The sequence below is a fragment of the Anas acuta genome, chromosome 1 (assembly GCF_963932015.1).
Source record: "Anas acuta chromosome 1, bAnaAcu1.1, whole genome shotgun sequence".
Classification (NCBI taxonomy): Eukaryota; Metazoa; Chordata; class Aves; order Anseriformes; family Anatidae; genus Anas; species Anas acuta.
Genome location: NC_088979.1, coordinates 53,830,827 through 53,843,183, shown reverse-complemented (window position 1 = coordinate 53,843,183; position 12,357 = coordinate 53,830,827). Strand labels below are relative to the sequence as shown.

General features: G+C 42.8%; 1 protein-coding gene across 1 annotated transcript in view; it reads right to left on the bottom strand.

Moving 5' to 3' along the window:
- The window catches only part of HS6ST3 (heparan sulfate 6-O-sulfotransferase 3), a 297,234-nt gene that overhangs the window by 62,555 nt on the left and 222,322 nt on the right, over positions 1 to 12,357 (bottom strand). The window lies entirely within an intron of this gene.

The following is a 12,357-nucleotide window of genomic DNA, read 5'->3' as shown; positions in this document are numbered from 1 at the left end:
CACCATTTAAAACACCTTCCACAACAGCTTCACAGTAACAGTACCTTACAGAACTATCCAAGATTAATGATGATGTTCTGTAGCCATTCTCGTTAACACCGCATCCTGAAACGCTCTGTGAGGTATAAATCAGCCTGCATAATACCAATAGTCTAGCTGGGGCTGTTGGGAGTAGTTAGAGAGTAATGTACTACCTACTGATGTGTTGTTAGTACTGCATACAACTAAGAGCATCTAAGAATTCAACCAAGTATACAGTCAAACTTAATTCAGGCAAATCAAAAGTATTTCCTGATTCAATGTTACAAATAGTTATGAGGGACCTGCTCCCACCTCCAAAACCAGTACAGGTCTGACTGGAAGGCAGCAGACCTGCTTGCTACTCCAACCCATCTTACTGAATTTGGGTGATACATTTCTATGACCTGTGGACGCAAAAAATGGGAAGGAAATGACCCTTTCCTGTTCTGCAATGACCAAGCCCGTACTTTCCTATTTTGTGCAATGTTTCTTAGTACCTCTGACATTGGAGGTGGAAGGGAGAATGAAGCTGAAGACCCTCCTCTGTGCTCCTGACTGACTGGGGCAGGCAGTAATGACATGAAAAAATAACCTAAGTAGGTTACTGATGGGTGGTCTTTCCCTGGGAAACAAACCGTCTGGTGAAATGAGAGCAGATTAGATGGTTTTCCCAAGTTTGGCTTGAAACTGGAGGGAGCCACGTGACGACCAGAGGCAGAGTCTTGGCTGAAAGAGAATGAAGATTGCAGAACCAGCAAGTGGGGCAGCAGACTTGGAAGAAGTCTGCCAAGGATTTTGTCTGAGTGAGGGATCACCTCAAGAAAATTAGAGGCAAAATTGACACAACTGGAAAATGAAAGAGAGAGCTTCATTGTGATAAACTGCAGTCTAGAGAGGATTGGAGCAATTAAGCATGGTTCAATCCTCTCTGACTTGTGTAGTGCCATCACTCAGTGTCAAACTATTGCGCCCACTTGGCCTTGGTGTTGTGGCCAATATTCAGGATCTCTCTCACCTACAGAAAAGTCAGGCTGCAGTGAGTACTGGTTTCTGCAAAGGAAACGGTTAACACCAAAAGCAAACCTAGTTTGAGTTAAAGTTCTTCTGCTGTCTACAGGAGCTAATTGCAATCATAGGCTTCTTCCTTTCCCAAAGCACTAGCGATAGGTAATGGAAACATTTGTCATAATTATCCTTTCTGGAGAAGCGCAAATCAAATAAAATCACCACAACACTAGCTGTCTTGAAAAGGTATCAAGATGATCTATTTATAAATGTTGATATATGGCTACAGAACAAGATGAAGCACTGCCTGCTCCCACAGTACAATTCTGTTTACTAATCAGACTGGGACACCATTAGCACCTTCTCCTTTGAAGAACGGGGAGAAGGAAAGCAGAGAAACAGGAAGGCTGTAAAACCCTTCCTACACTGACCTTTTGTAGGGGTCCTGCATTTGTGTCCCACACGAGGCACTTCAGAAGACCCATATGCTGCGACTATTCCTTTAACCATCCTCTAAGTGTTCAGACTTCACTGCTAGTGTGGGAAGCGTGTGACAGATACACAGTTTGTATTTCCAATAATGACACAAATGAATGACATTCCATTCAAACAGTTTAGACAACGGGGATAAAAATAAAAAAGCACAGTTGAAAAGAAAGGCGGGGGGGAGGGAGGGCGGGCAAAAAGCTACCTGCAGCTCGAATGACATAGGAATAATTTCAAGGGTGCTACTAGAGCAGCAGAATTCAAATGAATGCCAGGCAAATTTGAGGCTAACGTGCTCATAATTCCTTTGATCAAAACATTTCACAGTATTTAGCATGTGAGGGAGAGGTTTCACTTATTTACATTAAGAAAAGTGAGGTACAAATTATTAATAGCAGAGCTCATTCACAAAGTGTTAAAAAGTAGAAGGAGGTAGGGAAGCAGCAAGTAGTGCGATAGCTATTTAGAAAGCTCTTCTCCTTAGAAAGTTTTAAAGGAATATCACGTGTAGCCAAAGCTACTAAAATCCTTTTCAAAGATAACACAGGTTAGTGGTGCCACTTCGGGGTAATCTCAGAAATCCTCCAGTGATGCAGAAAGAACAAAGTCAGCATCCCAGCCAGCACTTTATCATTTCAGAGATTGTAGGTAGCATCCTAGGTTTCTAACCCAACACACACAAGTTTTCGAAGTTGATCCCCAAAATAAATTAACAAGAGGAATGGACCAGAGTAGGAATCTTCAAACAGGCTGAAAACCAGCAGAGATGTGAGGCTGGCAGAAAGAAGGAAGTGACTGGGCAAATAAAAAATAAAATAATAATAAAGGCAAGACAGAACAGGCTACCTCTGTAACACGCACGTCCTATCAGTTTCCTGGGAAGCCTAAACACCAGAGTGGAAAAATATCGTGTTTCCTCTGAGGCCGCCCAGATTCAAGTCTCAAATCCCATGATTGCTAGTCTCAAGAATCAGGGGCCAATTAGAAAACCTGTTACCTAGGAATTGGATGTGAGCGGAGATACCTCAGGCAGTCATTCACTGCACACTCTTGTTCCCTAAAGCTCAGCAATACTTAGGTTATTCCTGACAGATGTTTATCCAACCTATTCCTAAAGAGCTCTCTACAAGCTCCATCTATTTCTTCATTATCCCTACTGTTAAAAAGTTTGCCTCGTATAACCTGCAGCTGGCAGAAAATACAAATTCCTTCCCCAAACAGAGACTAAGCTTGCTGAAAACCTCCACAGGTGCACTTAGATATCTGTGTTTACTTGTATTTTCAGATGCATGCACACTGCTAAGCGTGGATAAACTAAAATGAGCAATAAATTAACCATGCCTTACATTTTAAGACTCTCAAAGTAACAACGCGGACTGCCAGAGAACCTCAAGTTGCACCTTAACTACCTACACAGAAAAATCACTCCATCCACGAGCAATAAGCAGACACCATTGGGATAAAACACACCATCTGCTTAACAGAACACCGTGACACTATACAACGGTTTATGATAAAAGTGAGATGCCGGGAGGAAAGCAAACTGATTTTAAAAAATCCTATACCTATTACTCAGCAGCTCTCCTCCCTGCCTGCACTTCTAGTAACACCTGTTTTCCTCGGTGCCTTCTTGTGCTGCTTTTAGTTCTGTCTAATCAGGAGAGTTACGGCAGCAAAAGCTCCAGCTCTGGTCAACACATCATCAACAGAACTGTTAATTAAACTGCAGGGCCAGATTGCACCTTCACCAGCCCCATATAACCAAGTACATCACCTTATCTTTGGAGCCTGACAAAACTGAGCTGAAAGCAATGGAAACATAAAATGCATTTCTCAATTTTAATTTAACTTAATTTAATTTAATTTTAAGTGGATTAATCTGATCCTGTGATATCTGTGTGAGTTTTACCATCAATTTGAAAAGAATTTGGGGTTTGAGTTATGAGGGCTGCAGTTTTCAGAGTAAGAATTTGGCAAAGGTATACAGAGCAATAATCATGGGATTTGTAGCAGAAACCTCAGTTAATGGTTTCGGAAAATGGAATTGAACCAGCTTTGGTTTGACCACACATAAAGCTGTAGCAGTAAAATTAAGGCAATAAATTCCCCTTGTATGGATGCTATTCTATATACATGTGGTGGTTTTACACTGATGGCTAGCTAAACTCTACCACACCGCTCTCTCATGCTCCCACCTCAAAGGAAAAGATTGAGAAAATGCAATGGAAAGGACTCAAGGGTTGAGATAAGGACAGGGAGATCACTCAACAATTATTATCATGGGCAAAACAGACTCAGCAGAGGGAGATTAATATAATTTATTGCCTATTAACTAACAAGCTAGAGCAGGGAGAAACTAAAAGCAAAGTAAAACCACCTTCCACCCATCCACCCTCTCCTACCTCCTCCCTGTAAGCAGTGCAGGGGAACGGGCAATGGTGGCTGCGGTCAGTCCCTGATGCTTCATCCCCACTGCTCCTTCATGGTCACTCCCTGCCCCTGCTCCCCGTGGGGTCCCTCCCATGGATGCCGTCCTTCCCGAACTGAGCCTGCGGGGGCTGCCCACAGGCAGCAGCTCTTCAAGAACAGCTCCCACACGGCTCCGTCCCACTGGGTCCATCCATCCCCCAGGAGCAAACTGCTCCAGCACAGGTCCCCCACGGCTGGGCGGCAGCTCCCCCCAGCCCCCTGCTCCTGCGTGGGCTCCTCTCCACGGGCTGCAGCTCTGGCCCGGGGCCTGCTGCTGCGGGGGCTCTCCATGGGCCGCAGCCTCCTCCAGGCCACATCCACCTGCTCCACCGGGGGCTCCTCCACCCACGGGGGGGCTGCAGCGTGGAGATCTGCTCCATGTGGGACCCATGGGCTGCAGGGGGACAGCCTGCTCCACCAGGGGCCTCTCCACAGCCCGCAGGGGAACTGCAGCTATGTGCCTGGAGCACCTCCTGCCCTCCTGCTGCACTGAAGGAGATGCTTTTTCAGTTCTCCACACCACTGACATTTCATCATTTTTATAACTCAGCACAGCTGTAACAGGAAAGATTGAGAAAATAACATGCATCAATTCCATACCAGAGTAGCTAAGGCCATATTTGCAATATCAAGTACTTCCCCTGTCTAATTTAGAGTAAGGACATAAAATTGGCCTCCTGTGTCCTAAGAGTGGGCCTTGTTTAGAACTGTTGTTATTCTAGGGTATCTCACCAAGTCTGTTCTGCTTGAGCTGTCCTGTTTTGTAAGACTGAGGAGTCGTATGTGCAAAGGAGAGATCAATATTTAGGCAAATGGATTGTCCACCTAGAGCATGCAAGGTTCAAACTTCTACACCAAAAAAATATATATAACACAGCGAAAGTTTTCCAATATGGAAGAGGCGCTTTGAGACAGCCAATGGGCTGGAGGGTTGGCAGACTCCTATGACATGGAAGACATGGGCTACCAAGGATGATGAAGGGACTGGAGAAGCTCTCCTATGAGGAGAGGCTGAGAGAGATGGGACTGCTCATCCTGGAGAAGAGGAGGCTCAGGGAGGATCTCATCAATGTCTATAAATACCTGAAGGGAGGTTGCAAAGAACAGGGAGCCATGGTCTTTTCAGTTTTGGTCAGTGACAGGACAAGAGGCAATGGGCACAAACTGGAACACCGGAGGCTGTGGGTTCTCCTCCTTGGAGATCGTCAAAAGACACCTGGACATGGCCCTGGGCAACCTGCTCTGGGTGGCCCTGCTGTAGCAGGAGGTTGGACCAGATGGCCTCCAGAGGTCCCCTTCTAGCCTCAGTCATCCTGATTAATGAATTCATGCACTTACCAGATGAGGACATTAAGTACTGTGTTATTATACACACCAGGGACTCATTCCTGTTTTGATCTAAAATGCTTTCTGAATCAAACTGTTTGCTTGCTTTCCTAGAGTTTTACCAGCACTTGTATTTTCACAGGAAAATACTTACCTTTATGAGTGAATATTTTCTGATAAATCACTTACCAGCATATTCTCGGTCTCATTTTAGATGGATACATGTCACATTCCGAACAACCATTACATTTCCCGAACCCCCTCAGATATTTTCCCATCTAAATGCTAACTAGAGGTGATACTGCCTACTTAGAAAAGTCAAATGAAGTCATTGCCCACATTACTATAACATCAATAAAAGGGCAAGAAAATGAGGAACTGTGCTATTAAACATGATGAAAATAATAAATGTTGTAGAGTTTGCAAATGGGCTGGGAAATATTCTGAAGTGCAAGCATTTTTCTTCCAAGTCTAGAACAGAGCTTCGTAATTAGGAGCAAGGTGCCAGGAACAGATACATTGCGCCGAGACACGCTGGAACTTGTGCATCTTTCCTGTCTGCTTACTGCAGATTAGGAAAAGAGAGTAATGGACTCTCTGCAGTGTACTCAGGCTTAAAGAACTACTACCTACCAGAGGACAAGGCAGATTTCAAGGAGACACTGGCACTTCTTAAGGAAGATTCTGGGATTTTGCTATACTTTCACTTTTAAAAGAGCTACTTTTGTAAGAATCACTGAAAATGGGTTTAAAATTCTTTTATAGGCAGGTAATAAAAATACAGAACTTTGTGAGAAAATCTTCCATAGTAGCTGCAAAATGTATCTAAAGCTGGGGGGGGCAACACAACTTTTAAAAAGAATGAACAAGTTACTACTTTTTCTTGGAGATCTATATCTCTTTTACAAAAGGAAAGAAAGAAGAAAAAATAAATAAAGGTGGAAGCTCTCTCAATTTTAATACTGTCCTTGCTTGGGTACATCCTTACAGTTTAGATTTACCCTCCCACTGCTAGCTGGTATCTGGTGCCAGGTTGATCAAGTATCGTTTATATCCTGGCCTTGCTGCAAGTTGCACCGAGCTAATCCACTTAGTGCACAGCTATCCATCTGCTGGCCTCAATCTGCCCCTTCATCTCTTCCTCAAAGGATGAGATGAAACCTTGTTACACTTACTCAGGCTAATCCCACATTAATCATGGAAGCTCTGGTAGGCTGGGTGTTATTTCCCTCCTTACACCTTAAAAATGTGCAGCGTTACAGATGAGAAATAATGGGTCCCTGAAGGTGAAGAGACATAACTCTTCTCTGATGCACTGAAGCCACGCGTTCTCGGGCTTTCACTGTGGGGACCATGCCTTGAGCAGAGGAAATATCTCCTGCTGTGGCAGTTTGCTCCCTGGTTGGAGGAAAAGAATACGCAATATGCAAAATAAAGGCCAGTCCATATGCCACATTTTTATTCATTTAACTAACATTAGGAAAAAAAAAAAAAAAAGAAGGTTTAACTACAACAGTGCAAGCTTCTGCACAGACAAGCCCTAACAATGACAGAGTCAAAAGGGAGCAGAGGAGCCGCCACTTGAACTGAAAGTAACAACCAGCTACTCTTTCCACCCTGTTTTCCACAGTTACTCTGGACTAATTTGCTCACAAACCCTAATTACCCCTCCTGTCACGGCAGACTTTAAATTAGTGTAAACATTCACAGAGGTTAATGCAGCTACTCCAATGTTTCAGCTTAGGGAAGCAGCGCAGTCACCTATAGGCAAGATGAAGGCGACTGATGCAAGCCCCTGGATTTCCTTTGGAAGAAGGTCAAAGGCTGTGAAATAAACTCCAGAAACATCCACACATGGATGTGTCCCCCAGCACCCCCTGTTCCAGGAGCAAAGCACACAGCACTGACACTGTCCTCAGCAGCAGACACACAGAGCCAGAGCACACAGAATTATTAAAGAAAACCAAGCCATGGCATGTGTTAATTTGTCCTCCAAGAAAAGGAAAGTGGAAAGAGTGAGATATGACACAGGCAGCTTAAAGTAATCTGGGAAGTACTATGGTGCTGTAATTGGGATGCCATACCCTTATAACACAGGACCTTCAGCAGAGGAAAAGACAATGCTGTTTGTACAGCACTTTATTTTAAATTTGCTACCATGCAATGGTTAGCCTATTTAAAGTCATGTTTTAAGGTTAGAGCTTCACACCTGGCTTCTCAGTCTTCTGTTCTTCTTCAGACACATACACTCCCTGTTTTCCTGTCATCTACCTCAGTTTTCAAGAAAAACCCATTGATATTCCATATTCTTTGGTGTTTCCTATTAATTCATCTGTTTTCTCTGTTTCTTCTTCAGTGGATTTGATGAACATTGGCTTGATATCCACCCTCCCTAAAGCCTTTCACGTTGGAAGTGGTCTTTCCTCCCCACCTCTCTGAACACCATTCCCACATCCAGGATCACATCCTCTCTTCAGTCCTCACAACTCTGGCTTCGTGTTGCAAACTCAAATATTTGGCACAAGGCTGAAACACTTTCTTTTGTCTTTTTAAGACCAACAGAGGAAGCTTTTTTTCCTCTGAGAGCAGGGCTGCGCAGATAGATGATCTGAGGCAGCGTATTTCAAGACTGCTGAGCCTTGCGTGTGTCAGTGAAATTTAACAGCCATCTTGCCTCATGGCATCTTTGGACCCCTTCACCTCAACCCCTTCACTTATTTTAACTGAAGGAAGCTTCGCTTCCTATTAGCTTTGATCCAGTTCATAACAAATCAGAATTAATGTAGGCTAAGGAAGCCAGGGAAAATCAGAAATGAATTTCCAGCATCCCGACACATAGCCTCTAGGGAAATTATTGGCCTTGGTCTCCAAGACTGCTACAAGCTGTTAAGACTTCAGTGGAAAAAAATGTTGTGACCATAACTAAAAGGAAACAAATGAAAGAACACAAGTACCCTGCTATGATTTAGGTTTAAACAAGGACGTAGATATTAGAGAAGGCTTTGATTTGCAGCAAACATGAAAAGAAATAAAATTAAGTGTGTGCGTGTTGCTATTTCACAACCCACTGTGCAAATGTTGCTGTAGGCACTGTGTTTTTTATTGCTCATTAGTAAATAGCCAAGTTAAAAATAAGATGGTTGGGAAAATGCTGATTGATGAGGAATAAAATAACATGACATAAACATCTGTCTCCCGGTGTAATATATGTTGGTAGAGGAAGACGTTTCTAAGGCACTTGAATGCTCAATGCACTGATGTAATAGTGATTACATCGGAAGCGGTGTAAGGCAACTACAGCTGCCATTCTCGTTTCCACAAGGGGAACGTTACAGAAATGTGGATCCTGATTGTTTACTTCCAGAATGTCTTCAGTCCCAAAAGACTGACACAGGGCTCAAACTTTCTTTCCAGATAAAACTCTGTTCCCAAGCTGCACAGCTCTCAGGCTCTTGCTTGCAACTGTATTCGCAGATGCCTCTGTGCAAAACAAATTCCTCCTTTCCTACAAAACTCTCTCCCAGCCACAGACAGTGACATTCATGCTGCCGTGGCCTCTCACCTCAGGCACTCCCTGATCTGTTTGGTCAAATGCAGTGAAAGACAGACCAGGGCAGCAAGGAGCTTGCTAGGCTTAAGCATTCATATGTGAGAAAGATCCCCCACATGGATCTATATTTCATTAAGGAACTTACCTGGCAGACAAGGAGCAACCCACAGATTCCTCCACTAAGGCATCTCCTTTGGTGGCTTTCTCTGCCAGGCTTCAGACCCACAGAAGCGCAATCACTGTCAATTTTATTGCCAAACTCAATAACTCACCCTAGGAGAACAGAAATGCAACTCTTCCCAGATGCCACCTGCATCCTGCTCTTTTGGTCTGTGTCCACACAGCAAGGAAAGGCTGCATTTGTGATGCCCACCTCCCTATGTTATTAAAGCTATGATAGCCACACACACACAAAGTAGCCTCATCCATTTACCCAATTAAAGATCCTAACGCTGAACCAGTGTCCAGTCAGCCAAACAGCCAGTCCTCAACCTTCAAACAGTGCTTTGTATCTTCAGTATTTTGAGAAATAAATATATCCTACCCTAGACACAAATGATTTTCAAGATTTCAGCATTGGTCTTAGACTATAGTATACTTTTCCAGACCTTAAACAAGCTGATTTGAGCCAAAGTTATGAGCAAGAAGATACTGGCTTCATGTTTAAGGGATCTATCTACTTTTCCCTGGACACACCGCTTAAAAATAAAAATATTTTTTTTATGCAAGAGTTATGGAAAAAATGTTAATTACTACCAAAAGATCAAAACTTGTCTCAAGAAGAAGAGTCTTGATTTTTATTTTAGTTAGGTAATCAATGAGAGAAAGAAATATAAGCAACATTTTCAGAATTTAGTCAGGATATGGTGCGGTACCACATAAAACTCCACCTGAGAAAGAAATGCATACACACTGAAAGGACTTTTAGAGAATATAAATGAAGATAGCTAACAGATAATAAGTGGGAAAAGCATAAAAAAGGGGGTGAATAAAGAACAGTCCAGAATGGTACTGATGCCTTGGATTTGTGTAACATCCTCACTTGCATCTTTAGAAGAATAAATATTACACTAATACTTAATCTGAAGTACTGAATTTGGAGTGGGAAAGCAGCTAGGTCAAGGGAAGTGAAAAGAGTGGGCAGAAGACAGTACCTAGGCAGAACACAACAGATACACATCTAAGAGAAACATGCATAACCAATATTCCAGAGGAGACGGAGGAAGCAGAAGCAGGAATGAAGGTAGAAACAGGCAGAGGGCAACAACTTAAAAACGTTTCCCATGCAAGTACTGTTTTTTGATGTCTTTGTACAGAAAATTTTATGATGCTTTGTGGATAAACATGGTCCCAAATTTATAGCAAAAACACTGTTGCTCTGGCTGAGGGCTGCTGCACCACCAGAAATAATTTCACCGAACTCCTCTTTAGCTGCAGCAGAAATATTCTGCTTCGTGTAGCTACTCCAGAAGGCACCCACTACCCCACACCAGCACTTAACTTAGTTGTAGAGTGGTTCTGAAGGGTTGATAGGCAGCCCTGTTCCCTCCCCAAAGGCAGCAGTTAGGGACTGGTGACACAGCAATAGCACTATACACTGTAACCGTGCTTTCTCCAGGCCCCTTGCACAAAAAGAAAAAGAAGTTAAGATTGAAGGGTTTCCACTTGCTCAAAATCCACAGGAAGGCACATTTGCAGGCCACCCTCATACAGGACCAGGCATGTGGAGAGCCTGGCCCCAGCGCTCTGTGCACTGGAAGTTTTTTCAGTGCGTGCTATTGGAACTGGAAGTGATACACTGGGTCCAGTAATCGTGGTTTTGGGTGCACTGCTTTGTATGAGCATGGTGGTGTTAGTATTGACACAGGTGTTGTATCACGTTCATGCTATCTGTGTTAGGCAGACAAAAGGGAACAGATGCTCTTCCCATCAGGGCTTACAGGGCACCACGACACAGTCTGCCCTCAGAAAACTCTGTAGCACATTTGTAGTGGAGATGTTCAGCCAAGGAGACCAAGCTGTATCTAATCTAACGTTACCCTCCCCAAAGCTCCATAATGAAGATAGGATGAACAATAGGTAACGTCATGTAATCTCGGCTGAGGAAAACACCATCTATTACATAATTGAAATTACTCAGGAGTATTTGCTGGGAAGTAATGTTGCATGAAGAGGAGAATTGAAAAGATGACCTGAAAAGTTTCTTTTCTAGTCTTCACTAGTCAATAGGCAAAATGTTTCACAAGTTGACCTGGAGTTCTGCTGCAGCTGGAGGAAAAATACATCTCACTCGTAACAACACCATGAAAAATGAAAACAGAAAATGCCCAATAATTATAAATGATAAAATTCTAAGACAGATAAATGTACAGTCTACTCAAATTTAAGAGGTGCTAACTATATCTTCTTTGTACCAGGCTGCTGAGTCAAGATGAAGTCCATTCACCAATACCTTGGGAAACAGAATTTCTTGTCACTCGAGAGGAAAATACAAAAGATGTTCAAGAGCCATACATGGGACATTTCTTCTGCTCCTCCTGAAAGTGTAGAAGATCCTTCCTTTCTTGCTGTCAGGTTTCTATACATTTTAACTTCTCTTATCCACATCAAGAAGTTCTGTCTACATTTGCCCAAATGTAGTATTTTGTGAAGCCAAAAGACTTAAAAGCTTCTTGACCCCACTAGATAGGGTGCTCCGATGGTCAAAACACGATATTTTTATGACACTTTGCTTTCCCAATTCACTATTTCCATGTTTTACATTGCTGTGCTTTGTTGTTACATTAAATGTTCTTCTACTTTCTAATGTTGAGCGAGTAGTTTTTTGTTTTGTTTTGTTTGCTATTCCATACTTTACCACACAGAGGAAATCTATTTGTATCTATTCTGAGATTCTCTTCTGAAGGTCAGTTACCCCATTTCTCCTGTTGTCAATCAGCCCAGAGTGCACTTATGCACAATGCTTAACTTTAAGCATGATAATCATCCCACTGTATAGTAATTTCCATAATGAAGTTGGAGTAAAAACTCTCTCACCAGCTGCCTCAAAATTAAGAGATGTGGAAGGTCTCAAAACAACTGCCCGAGTGCATAAATTAATTACCACTCCTTTTAAAAGCCTAGATTTACTAAAGACAAAACTACTGCAGTCTTAGGAGCCCTTTTGTCAGCATCCTTTCCTTCTGAGATTGCCATTTCCCTCTAGTGAGTAAAGACAAACTACCTAAAACCGAGCAGATTTCTGCTATTAGTGGTGGTTGCACATATGCTTTGTATTAATAGAATCAGTTGCCCCGAGGAATTAGCCATCTATATTCATGAACTAAATGAAATAGTATTCATTGAGCCGTTGATGACAGCACAGCTGCAGAACAGGTCAGTTCTTGTACTAAGTAAGAAATCTTTGCTTTTCGTTGCAGATGAAGGATGTTCTCTACAGGAACCATAGCGTTCCACCCAGTCTCTTTCCTCCTTTTACCAGTGCTTCAGTCTCCTAAGTA